This window comes from Lygodium microphyllum, chromosome 19 (assembly GCF_053477565.2).
Source record: "Lygodium microphyllum isolate KBCC chromosome 19, Lygodium_microphyllum_v1.1.10, whole genome shotgun sequence".
Taxonomy (NCBI): Eukaryota; Viridiplantae; Streptophyta; class Polypodiopsida; order Schizaeales; family Lygodiaceae; genus Lygodium; species Lygodium microphyllum.
The window spans coordinates 63142842-63161470 of record NC_141153.1 but is presented as its reverse complement, the minus strand read 5'-3'; positions in this window follow the sequence as shown (position 1 = coordinate 63161470).

The following is an 18629-nucleotide window of genomic DNA, read 5'->3' as shown; positions in this document are numbered from 1 at the left end:
CCAAACTAGAGGATGGCCTCCGTCTAGGGCAATTGACAAAGATGAGTGATTCCACACTCAGCACGTCTCAAGTTAGCCTTATCTCTATTTTCTTGCTCCCTCTCAAGGCAGCGCAAAGAAATGTGTCCTGGGTGATCCCAAGTTCAACACACGATGGCTCTTGGGTCTACCCTCCTAGACCTCTGCCTCTTCCTTTACCTAACACCATCACCGGTACTGGTCAGTAGTCCATAAGGACCATGTTGCCTTCTTCATCGTACGATACATATGGTTTACATAAGGCTCATCGCCGCTAGGCTCGTCTATATAGTGGACTAGAGTATCACTATGTGGATGGGTCATGTAGGGTCCAGGTGGTCTAGGGATACCTGTAGGATTTATTTCCATCCTAGGGATGGATGGCTTAGCATCATTAGGTGCTGGGAGAGCCAATGGGGCTCCCCTTCCAAGGAAGTTTGGTGGCATGTTTGCAAGATAAGATTGACCATAAGGCTGTGGGTATGGGAGTCTTCGAGGTAATCGACAATGCATGGTGGCATGTTTGGAAGATAAGATTGACCATAAGGCTGTGGGTATGGGAGTCTTCGAGGTAGTCGACAATGCATGGTGTCATGGCTGAACCTACCACAATTAGCGCAAGGTTGTGACCTAGGATCCTGACACTCAACTGGCAAGTGGTGTTTGCCATAGTGCATTCTTTGGATGTGTGGGCACATTGGCTGTCTCATCATCTCTTGGAGTTTGGCTATGTCCATCCTAATCTCTGTTAGCTCTTGTCCCAAATCAATACCCTTCCCTTTGTCTTGCACGCTTGGGCCTCCTCTGTCACTCGACGAGGCCCTCTTGGAGCTCTTCGCAATGGACTCTTCTTAGTTTGAGCCTCTGGAGCTTATTTCCTCAAGCTAGTTATCCACTCTAATAGCTTCTTCAAAGACCTTTGTAGTGCATCTTGCTGTAAGCTCGAGTTGCCGGCCAAGGCTTTGTAAAGCTCTTCACTTCATATTCTGTTGATGAATACCGTGGATACCGCTCTTTTGGTTGGTCTCTCACCCATATGGATTCTCTTAAAGAGGCTCTTCACATGGGTCACATAATCTCGAATATCCTCTTTCTCTCTTTGCTTGACATTCATGAGTCGCACTAGCAAGTTATCAGAGTATCCATGTTTGGAAAATCTCTTAATGAAGAGATTTTTCAAGCCATTGAAATTGGCATGCTCTGCAACATCCAAACTCGTGTACCAGGTCCACAGCCCTTGCCACCTAAGCATAGTCCGAAAGCTTGGGAGTGTTGAGTATGATTGTGGTGAGGCCGTTGGCCTCACAGACCTACTCAAACGCTTCCACAAAGTTGTACGGGGGTCGTCATTTGCTTGGTATTTATCTAACTGCTTCGCTACCATAGGAATTTTTGATTGGCTCTTAGAGCCTTGGTTGACTTCTAATCACGCTAGTAGTGATGTTGCTAATGCTTTTCTCTGCTACTACTGTGTTGTTATCTTCTTGGTTTGAGCCTCTGGAGCTTCTTTCCTCAAGCAAGTTATCCACTCTAATAGCTTCTTCAAAGGCCTTTGCAGTGCATCTTGCTGTAAGCTCGAGTTGCCGGCCAAGGCTTTGTAAAGCTCTTCACTTCATATTCTGTTGATGAATACCGTGGATACTGCTCGTTCGGTTGGTCTCTCACCCATATGGATTCTCTTAAAGAGGCTCCTCACATGGGTCACATAATCTCGAATATCCTCTTTCTCTCTCTACTTGAAATTCATGAGTCGCACTAGCAGGTTATCAGAGTATCCATGTTTGGAAAATCTCTTAATGAAGAGATTTTTCAAGGCATTGAAATTGGCATGCTCTGCAACATCCAAACTCGTGTACCAGGTCCACACCCCTTGTCACCTAAGCATAGTCCAAAAGCTTGCGAGTGTTGAGTATGATTGGTGAGGCTGTTGGCTTCACAGGCTTGCTCGAACTCTTCCACAAAGTTATACAGGGGTCGTCATTTTCTTGGTATTTAACTAGTTGCTTCACCACCACAGGAATTTTTGATTGGCTCTTAGAGCCTTGGTTGACTTCTAATCCCGCTAGTAGTGATGTTGCTAATGTTTTTCTCTGCTATTACTGTATTATCTAGCAACCCCTTTGTCAGGAGTTCACTCAATGTGAGGTCTCCTTCTAGCACTCTCTCGCTCTCTGATTGATTTCTGCCTACTAGGGCAGAGATCTAGAGAGTGCAAGGGCTAGCACTCTCTAGATCTCTCACAATTCCATGCTCTAGTGCAAGCTCCTAGTTTGCTAATCGTGGTTGTATGCAGCTAGGCCTTGCAAAGCCCTATGTGCCAGCTTCCTCTCCTCATTAAGATCTACCATGATGCCCTTTACAAGTGTACCATGGTGTTCTAGTCGGGTTTGAGCATCATATTTGTTCACTAACTATTGGACAACCTCATGAAAGTCTCTTAGGTCAAGTTCTCATTGCTTCTACGACCTGAGCTGCTCTCTTCCATGCTTAGGACTTCCTGTTGCACCAAGTTATCGATCAAGTTGATGAGGTCACATAGATCCACTTTTCCGATAGTGTCGGTCCTCGCTGTGTCTGGCTCTTCAGTTGTGTTCCTCATCTGGTCCTACTTTTAGGGATTCAATCACCCTTCTATATCTTAGGATCTTCTCCTACTATAGGGTTCCTTCAAGGTTTTATGTCTGAGTGAGTTCCTTGTTAATTTCAACTAGTCCTTAACATACCCTCACTCTGTGTGTGTGTACAGGTGTATTTTTTTCAGTGCACTGTGCGCAGCCATGCTCTTTGCTCTCTCACTACAAGGAATTGGGCAATTAGCGATGCCGATTAGCGACGGTGGATATCGGCGTTGCTATTTGCGTCGCAAATAGCGACGCCGTAGGGAAAAAAACACGGCCGAAACCCGAGCGTGGTTTTCATTTCTTTTGCTTCGACTTTTGAGAGCGAGAGGGAGGGAGAGAGCAAAGGCTTTGTGAGAGAAGAAGAGGAAGAAAACTTGCTGCCGCCGCCGCCGCCACCGCCGCCACCGCCGTTGTTCGCGAAGGAGAGGAGGAGCCCTCATCGCAAAGAGAAGCCGCCCCACGCTCGCCATATCTCATTTGTGAGTCTCCCTCTCTCTTTCTTTTGCTTGTTCAAGGTTTAAATCGTTCTCTTTTGCTTGTTTAGGAGAGGAAATGAAAGAGAAGGAGAGGGAGAGGGAGAGAGAGGGAGAGAAAGAGAGGGAGAGGGAGAGGGAGAGAAAGAGAAAGAGAGGGAGAGTGCATTCTCTCTCTCCCTCTCCCTTTTGCTTGTTTAATGTTTAAATCACTTTCTTTTTTTCTTGTTTAGGAGAGGAAACGAGAGAGTAAGAGAGTAAGAGAGAAAGAGAGGGAGAGGGAGAGGGAGAGGGAGAGGGAGAGAAAGAGAAAGAGAAAGAGAAAGAGAAAGAGAAAGAGAAAGAGAAAGAGAGGGAGAGGGAGAGGGAGGGGGAGGAAATGAGAGAGGGAGAGAAAGAGAAAGAGAGGGAGAAGGAGGGAGAGTGCATTCTCTCTCTCCCTCTCTCTTTTGCTTGTTTAATGTTTAAATCACTTTATTTTTTGCTTGTTTAGGAGAGGAAATGAGAGAGAAAGAGAGCGAGAGGGAGAGGGAGGGGAAGGAAATGAGAGAGGGATAGAAAGAGAAAGAGAGGGAGAGTGCATTGTCTCTCTCCCTCTCCCTTTTGCTTGGAGGATGTTTAAATCACTTTATTTTTTGCTTGTTTAGAAAATGAGAGAGAAAGAGAGATAGAGAGGGAGAGGGAAAAGAGAAAGAGAGGGAGAGGGAGAGGGAGGGGAAGGAAATGAGAGAGGGAGAGAAAGAGAACGAGAGGGAGAGGGAGAGGGTGAGAGAGAGAGAGTGCATTCTCTCTCTCACGACAGGTTTGGCTGTTTGTTGTTTGAATCACTTTCTTTTTTGCTTTTTTAGGAGAGGAAATGAGAGAGAAAGAGAGAAAGAGAGGGAGAGGGAGAGAGAGGGAGAGAAAAAGAGGGAGAGGGAGGGGAAGGAAATTTAAGATAATAGACTTATTGATAATGGTATGCAATGTGCTTTGCCATGGGCCACGTACATTGGTGACTCTTTAAGATGGCTTAAAAATGGTCAATTCCTTCATAATGTCCAAGTAGGGGATCTAATTGTGATATGCATAATTCATTGTTTTTGTATTAACTTTATAGGCATGCCAAATTAGAAATCATGCCAACTAGTCAACGGAAGGACTAAAAGAAAATGATACCCTAGCTAATGGTCATTACAGTACTTCATCAAAATGAACCCAAAAGTATTGTTATAGAAGAAGAAACCCTTAAATTGAGTATATGATAATTTCTCTCAGGACTTATGACTATGAGTAGAATTGATTGAAATAAATTTTATTACTATAGTTATTAAATTTCATAGATGGCGCTCATTACTTTTAAAATGGATTACTTATACTCAAAGCCGAGATATAACAAATAATTATCTACCGGGACAAACAAATCCTTGAGCATGATACAAGGCCGAGATATAACATCGGAAAATCTCTCAACTACTATATACAATGCAAACCCCCGACAACCTCGATGGTGGTTTGAACTCGCTTTGTAAGTGTTTGTGAACAGGTAATCTTCTATCCAAACCCCCGACAACCTCGATGGTGGTATGTTATACCTTCAACTCCTCGAGGTGCGAGAGTATATGATCAAAGCGATGTTCCAGGCATAGATGAAGAAAATATGCAAATAGAGGGGTCGATATTATAAGGGGTGGAGGCCACCGCAAGCTTGGAGCCCGCATCGGCTAACAATGATGGAAATACAGAAGTCATAGAATTTTTTGAGAACGAGGTAGACTCGTTCTTTTGTGGTGACATGTTTATCGACCTTCCAGTGTATGCAGAGTTGTGTCAGGAGATTAACATGGGACCATAGAATACTTCATTCTTGGAGAATTGTATTACTCAATTCGTTGTTTAGATCTTCCATAAAGGTAGATAAGATATGCATTTTAAGAGGGATTTTTTAAAAATGATTTATATTAATGTGCTTTGTATAGTTTAAATTGATTATTCTAACATCATTTTTTATCTGTGTAGGTATCGACATTTTCAGGATGAGTTGAGGGATGAGCGATGAGGAGTTTCGGGACATGATGGCACGCATGTCTCCAGATCAGCTCGCGAGATTCAGAGAGATGGCAGACCAGGAGCTGTCTCGTTCTTCGTCAGGGCGCTCTACTAGATCTGCTTCAGCGCGATCAGATGCTTCAGCTTCGAGCAGACGATCTCGACGCTCACGACTTGGGCCAGAGGGAGGGACTGCGACTGCAGGAGGATCAGGGGGGTGCTGCTGTGGAGACACGGACGTGGTGTCTCCGTCTCGTTGTTCAGTTGGAGCTACATCACCTCCAGGATTTATCACACCTGTGGAGACGTCCACTCCAGTTACTCCGGCTTTTGCGCAACCTTCGGCAGATGGCACGCTTTTTGGTAGCACCCCCTTTGGTGGCACCCCTTTGAGTGGCACTCCGGGAGAGGGTACCCCCGTCGGTACACAGGATGTACAGGGGTCTCCTGGATATGCTCAAGAGCGTGGACGGAGATGGGAGAGGGCCCATCTTAGGCAGACTCCTAGGGGTTATGGATACCTAGTGGATAGTAGGTCAGGAGCCATCATCATGAATGATGAGGGGAGGAGGGTGATGGCTCGCATGAGAGAGTTGTGCCAACAAGTTTTTCGGCACAACGTCCTGGATCATTGGAGGAACATACCGGAGGGGAGCAAGGACTACATAGTAGCATCCTTGCACGAGGAGTTTCCGATGCCAGCCGCAGTAGATAGATTCTCTCGGGCTGGATGATGGATTACATGCGTGCATACATGTCACATAGACGATCCAACACATGCAAGGCAATCAAGAGTGGGGCTCCAAAGCCCGAGTGGTTAGATGCAGACAACTGGTGCCGACTGAGGGAGGAGGCTACAGATTCACCAAGACGTTGGAGTCAGCAGCAGCGGGAGGCGGCAAGGGCACGAATCGAGGCCGGATCGGTGCATCATCTTGGGAGTGGCGGCCACAGGACATATTTGGAGGACTTTGTAAGTTTCTCTTTTGTTTTGCTTATTTGTTTTTTTGAGATATTCTTTGTACTGACAATCATGTTTCTAACAGTTAGCATTTTGTTTTCTTTGCTGCACTCCATTACAAATCGCGATCTGCAAGGCCTTGAGACTCGATATGCAGAGAGGCACAGTCTCAGGGCATTGATCGACCGATTGTATAGACGCAACGGCCCTGTAAGTCACTCATCTTTCTTGTCCGTAGTTACCATGAGATATTTGAATGCATTATTGTATGGTGGATTGATATGTTGTTTCTTTTTCTGCAGAATCCGTTTGATGCTCCTTTGCGGCGGGATGAGCTTTCGAGGGATGAGGATTTGTAGCTCGCCCTTGGATCCTTAGAGCTCACACACTTTTAGTTTTTAGTCGCCTGATCTATGTAGACATTTTCTATGTATTAGTGATATTGTTTCATGATTGTACCAATCACATTTTATGCGATCATGTATTTATTTCATGTATCAGTTTTATGATTTTAGTATACATTCTTTTTGTTTGCAAGCGCTTTGTATGCAGCAGTGCAGAAACTATTTTGCTGCCCTGCCACAATTTTTTTTTTCTCTGTTACCGTCGCTATTTGCGTCGCAAATTTATTGCTCGCGTCGCTATTGGCGTCGTTATGAGCGTCACAAATTCTCTGTAACCGTCGCTATATGCATCGCTATCTGCGTCGCAAATGCGATGCAGATAGCAACGCAAATAGTGACGATTCTATGGCGTCGTCAATAACGACGCTTTTTGCGACGACGGGGGCAAATTTTGTTGTTTGTATTTTCGTCGCTTTAAACGTCGCTATAAGGTCTATATCTTGTAGTGTCTTTGAGTGTGTTTCGGGTGCTAGAAATCAGAGTGAGTGAGAAAAAAAAGCGTGCACAGCTCTAGCACTCTTGTCTATGAGTTGGCTTGATAGGATTGTGTGTTTCTGTCCTCACCAACTTATAGGGTTTTTCGCCACGCTATTCTATTCAGCTTGTTCAAGGTCATGCAAAACATGGGAAAAGACGAAGATATGAGAGCTTGTTCATCTTTGCTTGGAAGGATAGAATCCAAGATTTTAAGCTTGGAGTAAATAAAAATAGCATAAAAGAGGTACTGGTATAACATGTGTTCATGTATAAAGAGCTATATTTGGAACCTAGAACTTCAAATCTTCCAATGCATAGACTAAATTGTAAGAATTTGATTCTTAAAGTTTTCCTTTTCTTGAACTTGGTTTAAGGTTTTTCATTATAAAATTTATTTGTGTAATGTCCCCCCATTACTTAGTCTATTTTAATAAACAATGTATGTATACATTCCAAAAATTGATTTATGTTGAAAACAAAATGGTAAAGATTGTATATTTTTAAAACTAGCTCTGACTATGAAGATAATTAATTAGGTATTATATGCCAGTTCATGGAAGGAAGGCTTGGGAAACCCTCTCAAGACAAGCTTATTGAAACTATGTTTGTAGTATATAACAACAAAAATAACTAGCCTAGTGGATAGTCACTTGGCAGTTAAGTGCACTTGGTGATGACACTATCAGGATGGGTGACCTCCCAGGAAGCTTTTCTTACAACTAGTGGGAGCTTCTCGCACGCAGCCAATGGCACCAATGAAGCCTTCATAGCATGTTGCCAAGTGCCTTGGTCGCCGCCTTAGTTGCTACCTTGGAGTGGATCCCACCCGATGATGCGAAGCGTGGTGCTTGCCCGTATATTCGTAAATTTTTATCTTCACACTACAAAAATAGAGCCCCCTTCGTGACGTCATCGATGATGTCATTGAAGATACTAGAAGCAAGAGTTTCCTCTTCATCATCCATGATGTCATAAAAAATGCTAAAAAGCAAGCATTCTCTCTTTACCCCTCCCCCCCGATTACTATATAAATAGGGACAGAGTGTCACGTCAAAAACAATAACCCGTGCAGAAGTCTCTCTATTGTTGACACAACAAAGCTCTACTGCAACAATTAGCCGAGCCTCTCTCTCTCTCCACACCCATGCGAAAGCATTGCTCAAATCCATCAAGCTTCTTTCATGGTTCCCAAGAGACGTCGAGATGCTAAGTGAGGTCATGCTCGAAGAGCTCCCCAATGTGAGGAAGTAGCCGTGTGCTGAGGGAACACAACACGAAGCTGAAGCACAAGCAGAAGTTACCCTTGAATCCATTCAATCCAAAAGGACCGAGGTTGCGGCCAGAACCCATAATCATGATGGATGGTCGAATGCAGATAATCAGGTTTAGTACAAAAGAAAAGGATTAGTTTTAAGCTATCTATAACTTCCAAATTTTTCTATTGCTTTTTTTGCATCTTACGATAAAATGAGGGATAAGTTAGTAATGTTGGAAAATCCCATAGGATAAGTTTGTTACATAGATTACGATTTAGTTAGAACATACTTAAACTTTCAAAAGCATATTAGTATTATCGATTGCTTTTTAGGAAAGAACATAGGAATTGATGAGGGAGATAGATTCTATGCATCGCATACATTGACAAGTGTGTTAAAAATGTTTTATGGTTATGACTACTTTTGGATTTGTGAATGATGAATTATGTCTCTTATGATTCCGGGCTTGTATCAACTGGACGAGTTGTGGATTGTGGTGATTCTAGACATTGGGGTCCCCAACCCAATGCTCCCTAACACTCTACTGAGTGTGGAAAAACTCACATGTGGGTGGGGGTGCTATGCTCCCAAGGGAGGTACGTGTTTTTGGTTTTTTATCACTCCAACACTTAAGAGGGCAAAGGGCCGAGTGATAAGTGCCCCTGTTATGTAAGATGGCTCCTGAGGCTCAGGGAAGCTTAGAGGGTCTTTGAGCCAGTAAACTCCTTGTTGACCATAGATGGAGTGCGATCACATATAGCCCAATCCTAAGGGATTGAAAGGTTGCTATCTTTCTGCGGAAAGATGATTTTGTACCACTCTATGGAGTGATGGTTATGCTTGTTATTATGAAATAAAGTATCTGATTTTTAAATTGTTTGTTATGTGCTAAAGATTGAGTTTAACAAATTCAATTTAATGGAGTAATAAAAGGAAGTTGTTTTTTATATGTTCAAACAACGTGGTAGTATGCTTTGCTAATTAGAAAACTAAAGCAAACCCAATCGATGAAAGTTGGAGGCTTCGATCCTGACGACTGAACGCCTATGGTTGGGTGGACCCGATAAGTCCAACACTAGATAGAGTTGATTAAATCATGACCCTCCCAATATTGGTAGGATTAGTTACTAGGTTTAACACTGTTTTAGGGGTCGGAGCTAAGATTTTACCTTATGGATAGGGGGATTGAGTTACACTCTCCCTCGTCTCTCACTCTCTTTGAACCAAGTGTGGTGTTAACCTCACTCCTTCCTTTGATTGATTACAAAGTGGTCTTTCTTAGGTGGGTGTTAGATTGCTATTAGGGGTGACTTGTACATGCTTCCCCTGTGAAGTAGAACTGAGATTCCCGTGTTTAACTAAGTCCGAGGTTTCCCATGGGGAGACGGGATGGTGATGTGCATGGATATGAATTTCACTTAACTACTAAGAGGACTCCTCCGGGTCTGTTGGAGGAGGCACCTCACACGTGGTATCATAGCCTATGTTTCAAAAGAGCTTTTACTCTATACGAAGATGTGAAAGTCCATCTCAAGTTATTGAAACGGCTTGAAGAACTAAAACTAGTTGGATGTTTCTTATTTGAAGGGCAGAGTGTTAATGATACCGTGACAATTCATGGGGAGACAATGACCCTACATCATTGGGTGTATGAACAAGTCATCCAAATTACACCTCTTGACTATATAGTAGTCCACGGGAGACATGCCCAAAATGGCTACTCTGTTAGAGAATACCATCCTTTACCCTCAATTTATAGAGCCTTAGAGATAGATAAGAAACCCCCTTACTTTGTAAATGTACCATTACACGAAGTCCATGACTGATCTCCATTGTATTTTTTCTTTTAATAAATAAATATTACCTTATTTTCTAAAGTTGACTAAGAGAGAGTAGGTACTTTAACTCTTGGAAAATCAAATCTAACATTCAGCTTGTGTGGTAATCAGAATCGCCAACTAGTGTGAATTGATGAAACATACAAGGAACTCCAAGACAAGAAGTTTCTTCTCAAGCAGACACCACCACCTAGGTTTAGGGGTGAAGGACTTAAGGTGGAGCAAGATGTAGAAGCTTGGATTGAGGCTATGGAAAACGATTTCCTAGCCATTGAAACTACTGCTACAAATTAGTCCATGACTGCCCATCTTCATCTTATTGGCAAAGCTAAGCTTTGGTGGAAACAATTTTGTCGAGATAAAGGGGTAAAGCTTCCCAAACTTGGGAGCAGATCAAAGAAGCTATAAAAGGACGTAATCTTACCCATCTTTTGAATCAATCAAGATGAATGAATTCTACAACTTATGACAATGAAACCTAACCTTGGAAGGATACTATTCTAAGTTTGTGAGTCTGCACAAATATGCACCCCCAATGACAACGTCTCAACAGATTGCAAGGTTCTACCAATGACTAAATCCACCCTTGGACACTCACCTTGAATCAATGAGACCAATGACTCTTGATACTCTTATGCAAGAAAAGTCTATGACCAAGGAAATTGCTCAAAATGGCCAAAGGAACTACCCAATAAACAACTATGAAAGGGCTACCCAAACTGTGGTGTCAACATGGCCAATGCCAAAGGGAATGGTAGAGCTAATGCAATCACCCAAGGACCAAATGGGATGGGCAACATGCAACGCTACCAATGCGGAAGGACTGGACACCTAAGGGAAAATTGTCCTAACCATCCTCTAAATCCTAACCCAAACTAGGTTGGTGGAAGAGACCTAGGGAGTGACAACAACAACCCATGCCATGGACATGGAAGAGCAGCTGGTGCCTGGGTAAATACCATGATTGGACAGCTGGAGGAATGCACATTAGGTGAAGAAATTGAAAGAGGATCCCTTCATGCTACCGTGGAAAGGAAAGAATTGGACCACCAATGTTTAGTAATTCAATCTCTAGCTACTTACAAGGGTACTCCGTTTATAATCTTGATTGATTGTGGTAGCATTCATTCCGTTCTTGCATCCAAACCAATTAAAATATTGCATCTAGAATCCAGGGGGACAAGGAAAACGATAGTAGAATTGGCTAGTGGGAAGGAAATCGCCTCAACTGAAACTGTAGGAAAACTTCAATTTGAGTTAAATAGTCATACAACTGAAGTAGAATTTTGAATCCTACCACTAGGATCCTACAATTGCATTCTGGGAATGGATTGGCTCAAGAAGAACAAAGCCTAGATTCTATGTGTTGAAGAGGAAATAATCTTTCAAGACTTGGAAGGAGAAACCGTAAAGGCATATGGGAAAGTTGGAAGAACTAGATTCCAACTAGCCAAGGCAAGCCGAAAAGGATTGAAGAAAGTTCAACCAATCTACATGATCCGGTTGAATAAGGACAAAAAGACTAATGAAGGCATTGTACCTTCTTGGATCAATGACTTTGAGGATGTCTTTCCAGAAGAAGTGACTCAATTGCCTCCAAATCGTGAGGTTGATCATGAAATAAAATTGATTCCTAGAGCCAAATTAGTATCAAAACGATCGTACAAAATGTCTATTCTTGAAGCTATTGAGCTTAAGGATTAATTGAGGCAACTGATAGAGCAAGGATTTATCCACCCAAGTAATTCACCTTGGGGGGCGGCTGCCCTCTTCCAGAAAAAGAAGGATGGAACACTTAGACTCTGCATTGACTTTAGAGGACTAAACCAGGTTATGGTCAAGAAGAAGTATCCCATACCCATGATAGATAAACTTTTAGATCGCCTACACAAAGCCAAGGTTTTTTCCAAGATTTATCTAAGGTCCGGATACTATCAAATCCAAATCAAGGAACAAGATCCCAAAGATTGCCTTCAGTACTAGGTATGGTCATTATGAATTTTTGGTCATGCCATTCAGATTGTTGACTAATGCCCTAGCCACATTTAACCATCTAATGCAAGACATCTTTCGACTATATCTAGATGATTTTGTACTAGTATTCTTTGACGATACACTAGTGTACTCCAAATCAATAAAGGAACATGAAGGTCACTTAAAGATCGCCCTATAACACTTCGTGAAAATCAGCTCTATGCCAAGATGAGTAAATGCATATTTTCTCATTGACAGGATTGAATATCTTGGATACATTGTTTTCGCTAATGGAATCTTAGTAGACCTTGCCAAAGTAAAAGATATCCTAGAATGGCCAATACCTAAGACAATAAAAGAAATCTAAGGAATTTTGGGACTAGCCGGATGGTATCGAATCTTCATCAAAGATTATTCTCTCATTTTTGTACCCTTGACAAATCTTTTGAAGAAAAATACAGTAATCATTTGGATCATTGAGCATCAAGAAAGATTTGATAAGCTCAAAGAAGCTGTAACCATTGCACCTGTACTAAAGCTCCCTGAACTTTAGTCAACCATTTGAGGTGATCACTAATGCAAGTGGACTTGAAATTGGTGGGGTGCTAGTACAAGAAGGAAGATCAATGGCCTATACTTCCAAAAAATTGAAGGCCTACAAGTCCAACTATGCCACTGATGACCTTGAGTTACTTGCAGTAATCCATGCCTTGAAACTATGGAGACACTATCTATTGGGAAGGAAATTCACTTTAGTGACGGATCATAAAAGTCTTAAGTGGATCTTCACCGAACCTGACCTAAACATGAGGCAAAGAAGATGGATAGAGATATTGCAAGAGTTTGATTTTGAAATCAAATAACGTCTAGGGAAGGACGACATTGTTGTAAATGCCTTAAGCTGAAAAGCCTTTCTTAACATCATTGTCAAAATTCGAAGCTTAAGAACCATATCCATACCTGATAACCCTGTATTTGAGCTTGTATGCCAAGCTATTTCTCAAGATAAGGAATATGAAAGACTCATGGCTAAGGTACTTCAAGGAGGAAGCTCTAACAAAGAAAGGTCTAAGATTAAGGATTATCATGCTAGCAATTGTCGTCTATATTACCACGATCACCTTTGTGTCCCAAAAGGACCAGAAGTGAAGGCCAAGATCTTATGGGAAGCACATGACAGCCCCATTGTAGGACATTTGGGGTATGCCAAGACACTCAACATGGTTCATAAGAGCTATCACTGGCCAGGATTGAAAAGGGATGTATTAAAGTATACAACTTGGTGCTTGACTTGTCAAAGAGTCAAGGCAAAAAGGATAAAGATGCCTAGAAAGTTACAACCCTTGAACATTCGAGAAATTAAATGGGAGTCAATAAGTATATACTTTGTTATTTGATTACCTACTACTACTGCTACCGGTTATGATTCCATCATGGTAGTGGTTGATAGATTGACAAAAGTTGCACACTTGATCCTAGTAAAAACAACCTATACGTCATCTGACATTTCTGGAGTCTTTATCAAAGAAGTATTTAGGTTACATGGATTTCCAAAGAGCACAATCAATGAATGAGACTCTAGGTTCACCTCTAAGTTTTGGACTTGCCTATTCCAAGCAATTGGAATGCAGCTATGCTTCAGTACTGCTTGTCATCCTCAATTTGATGGCCAAACTGAGAGGGTGAACCAGACCATTAAAGATATTCTAATGTCTTATTGTGGCAAAGAATCGAGATGGTGGATTGAACATCTACCTTTGGTGGAGTTTGCTTATAACACTACCTTTCAACAAACAATCAAGATGTCGCCATTTCAAGCCTTGTATGGGCAAAAATGTTGTACACCTCTAAACTTCTTGGATCTCACTCTCAAGGTGGAGACTTCTAAGGCCATGCTTGAAGAGATGGACCAATAAATCCAATTGATCTGACATGACATTCAAGTTGCTTAAGATCGATGTAGATCTTGAAAGATCCATAAGAAAATTCAAGGAAGGTGACATGGTGTTTCTAAGGGTAAGGCCCAAAAAGAGCTCATTATCCTTGGGGAAATACAAAAAGCTTAGTCCAAGGTACCATGGACCAAATGAAATAATCAAAGTAATGGGAAGGCAAGCCTACAAGCTTATATTGACAATGCATTTTATGTAAGCCTACTGAAACCTTATGTATCAAACCTCGATCATGTGCTTAATGACAAATAAATAGTCATGCCTGCCCAAGGAGTTCTAAAAATGCAACCCGAGAAGATTTTAGATACAAGGGAGAAACCTCTAAGAAGTCAAATCCTAAGAGAACACCTAGTACAATGGAAGGATTATCCTGAAGAGGATACCACTTGGATCGATGAGGCAACCCTTATGAAAGAATACCCCCAATTTCTCTCAAGATAAGGACATCTCAATTTCTCGAAGGAGGGAAGAATATAATGTTCCCATTACTTAGTTTATTTTAATAAAAAATGTGCATATACATTCCAAAAATTGATTTATGTTGAAAACAAAATGGTAAAGATTGCACATGTTTAAAACTAGCTCTAACTGTGAAGATAATTAATGAGGTATTATATGCCAGTTCATGGAAGGAAGGCTTGGGAATCCCTCCCAAGACAAGCTTATTAAAACTATGTTTGTAGTATAGAACAACAAAAAGAACTAGCCTAGTGGATAGTCACTTGGCAGTTAAATGCACTTGGGTGATGACACTGCCAAGACGTGTAACCTTCCAGGAAGCTTTTCCTACAACTAGTGGGAGCTTCTCATGCATAGCCAATAGCACCAACAAAGCCTTTGTAGCTTGTTGCCAAGTATGCCAAGGCCAAGATGCCAAGGTCTATGCCTTGGTCTCCGCCTTAATTGCTGCCTTAGTTGTGCGCCTTGGAGTGGAGCCCGCCCAATGACGTGACACGTGGTGCTCGCCCGTATATTTGTAATTTTTTATCTGCATGCTACAAAAAAAAAGCCCCCTCCCTGACGTCATTGATGATGTCATTGAAGACACTAAAAGTAAGTGTTCTCTCTTTATCATCAATGATGTCATAAAAAACACTAAAAAGCAAGCGTTCTCTCTTTACCCCCCTCCCTCCCTCCCCCTGATTACTATATAAATAGGGACAGAGTGTCACATAAAAAACAACAACCTATGCAGAAGTCTCTCTACTATTGATGCAAGAAGCTCAGCTGTAATCAGTTGAGCCTCTCTCTCTCTCTCTCTCCACACCTACATGGAAGTGTTGCTCAAATCTATCAAGCTGCTTCCATGGCTCCCAAGAGACATCGAGATGCTGAGCGAGGTCATGCTCGAGCTTCCCAATGCGAGGAAGTAACCGTATGCTGAGGGAATAAAACACAAAGCTGAAGCACATGCAGAAGTGGGGATTTAAAAAAGAAAGCCCCCAATTTGAAGTTTTTTCACAAATTTTCCAAAACTTGGAGTTTTTCAATGTATTTGCCAAAACTTGGAGTTTTTTCACAAAATTTGTAACTTTATGAGGGATAATCTTGTTACCCATATTGAAAATTTGTATTAAACAAGCTATTCAAGGGACCATTTTTTTCAAACTCTCAAAATATACTGAAGAGAGAAAAATGAACAAAATTGGGTTTCTACCACACATCTCAAAAAGTACCCTTATCAATTAGACTAATCTCTAAAATTATGAGTCAATATAAACAAAACACAAAAAGAACTCAATATAGGAAAATATAATTATTTCTCTTGCAACTATTTAGGCAAATTACGAAAGCCACTTATATATAACTATTATATAGTATCGATATGTGGACTTGATAGCAACAAATGTCAATATCTTCCTCATCTTTTTTACTAATCACTCCAAAGCTTCTCATATATGCAATGGTTGTAGGGAGCTTTAACTCTAACATATCTACAAGGGATATATCATTTTCATCCTCGTGTTGAAAAATTTGGCAAAGTATTTGTTCAACCTTTCCAATGGCAAAGGTTGCATCATTGATTGACCACTTCTCATCATAGTTTGTAGCTTTTGACAATGAATCTAGTTTACCATTTGCGGTTCTGAAGGTCTTTCTCATGTCTAGCTCCTCCTGTGTAGGTTTAGGCATGATTTGACTCATGTAGAATTTAAAGAAAACCTTGTGCTAAAAATAAAAATTAGTAGAATTGACTATGGAAAGTGGAAGGAAGAGCAATATGCAAAAGAGAAGCAAAGAGTAGAGTTGTTGCATAAGGACGGGAAGCAACCATATCATGGTTTGGTTCAACATCAAACTTGGCCATGGTTTATATCAATAGCAGACTTGCCAATCAAATGTTAGATGAAACATGGTTTAGATAAAAAATACCCAATTAACAAATGAAAATTAGAAATTAGAACATGGTTTAGATTAAAAAACACCTTGATAACGTGATAAGGGGAAGCAAACAATTGAGAAGGTGTAACATGGGAAGGAGAAGCAACCATAATATATATTAGAAATGTGACTAGAGTAGATGATACATGATTAGATTCTATGTAACCATGCTTTCCATAATAGGAGTAAAGGACAAAGATCAAGATTACCTTAAGAAAAAAGTATCACAATCAACAAAAACGAACTTGGAACATCAATACCACGAAAAATGAAAATGCTTTGCACACAAAACAAGAATGATTTATAAAGAGATATTTCACATATAAATAGACAATCCTCTGAGGGGAATTAAAACGAAGTGATCAACAAGCTTTATGAAACAAAATCGAGATTACCTTGAGAAAAAAATGGTCACAACTAGCAAAAATGAACTTGAAGCATTAAAATTAAGAAAAATGAAATTTCTTTGCACACAAAATAAGCATGATTTATAATGAGATCCATCACCTACAAATAGGTACCCCCCTCAATGAATACCAAGCTTTATGGATGTATTCATCATAGCAAAAGGCAAACAATAAACTTGCATACTTTTCATAATAGGAGAAGAGGAGCAAGATCTATATTACCTTGGAAAAAAATTGGCTCAACAAAAATGAAGTTGGAGCATCAAATCAGGAAAAATGAAATTACTTTGCATACTAAATAAGCATAGTTTATAAAGAGATCCCTGACCTATAAATAGATGGCCCCCTCAATGAATCAAAAAAGCAAGATCACTAATTCCACTTTTAGATCCTCGTCCAATCATGTCCACAAATGGATAACTGGTCCACGATTAATGATGTCTACTTTTACTAGAGTTTTCATTATGCTCAAAAAGAAAAATACCAAATATGTGGTCCCTTCACATCATGTATCCAAAATGAACGTCCACCTCCACTTCTTCATATGCCCTTTAAATCTTTCATTCAGTATTGCATGGTCCCCATCTCATTGAACAATAGCCAACATAAAACTCTCAAATCTTTGATTTGCATTTTATGCGTCGCGGAAGGGCAATCATAAAATTTAAATCAGTTTGCTTAAGGGAAGGTTGATGCATCATCATATGTTGATTTTTGTCCATTCCAAGCACACGAATGTAGACATAATACATGTGCTTGCAGGCCAGGAAGGGTTTACTTTCCAACTCTCTCTTTTGAAAGTCAGGACACATGCAGAAGGGCTCGGGATTGACATACACCTCATACAAATGCTCTGACATAACATAAAATATGACTTTCTCATTTGCCACCACTACTTTCTCTTCCATGAAAACTACATCCAATGCCTCAGCCAATGCAATTTTTCTTTCTGCATCCTTAGAAATACCATGTCTCCATTTTTTTCTTCGCTTGCCACTTGAAGAGGTAAGTGGTTCTATCCCATGGGTCGTAGTATTTTTGGGGGTAGGTGGAATGCCATCATGCTTGAATACAAAACCTCCTTTTATAAGAATTGAAATCTCCTCTGCAGAAGCATTGGTGCCCTTGTCAATAGACCAAATCCTTGGTCGCAAGGGCACATGCTTAACTTGTTTATCAACATCCCATGTATGCTCCACATCATGACTGCAAAACCAGAACCGTTGTGCAATAGGCTTATCTTGAAATTCCCTCTCTGACCAAAATGAAGGGCATAGTAACCCAGGTGATCTACTTTCTATCACATTGCAGCACTTCTTTCTATTTATAATACCAAAACATTTTCGTTTGCAATGAACATGCATTCTCCGGATGGCCCACAAACTTCTATGCATTTCCTCCTCTGAGACAATATTAGTTGGGAGATCCATTTCAATCGGCACTGCATGCACCTCATGGTCCAAGCCCACTTCTGTAGGTTGATCATTTCTATTTTGAAAATTTATCTTGTGTGGTCATCCTTTTTGTTTTCTATCCCTTGACTCCATTACATAGCCAGGTTTATGAGAGCTACAACCATCTAGAGTTCTTCTTTTCCTTTGAACTGTTTCTTTGTTTCCAGAAATGAAAGGCTCTCCGTACATGGGGGTGCCAAGAACTGCTCCTTGAACTGTTTGAGCTATGAATGCAGGTGAAGGGGTATTTCTTGCAACCACCCTATTAATAAGAGCATCCATGTCGGGACCACTTCTAGAGTATCTTCCAATTGTGAAGGCTAGTTGCCTTGAACATTGAATATATGAGTTGATCAAGTTAGTGACGCATGCATCATACAAACC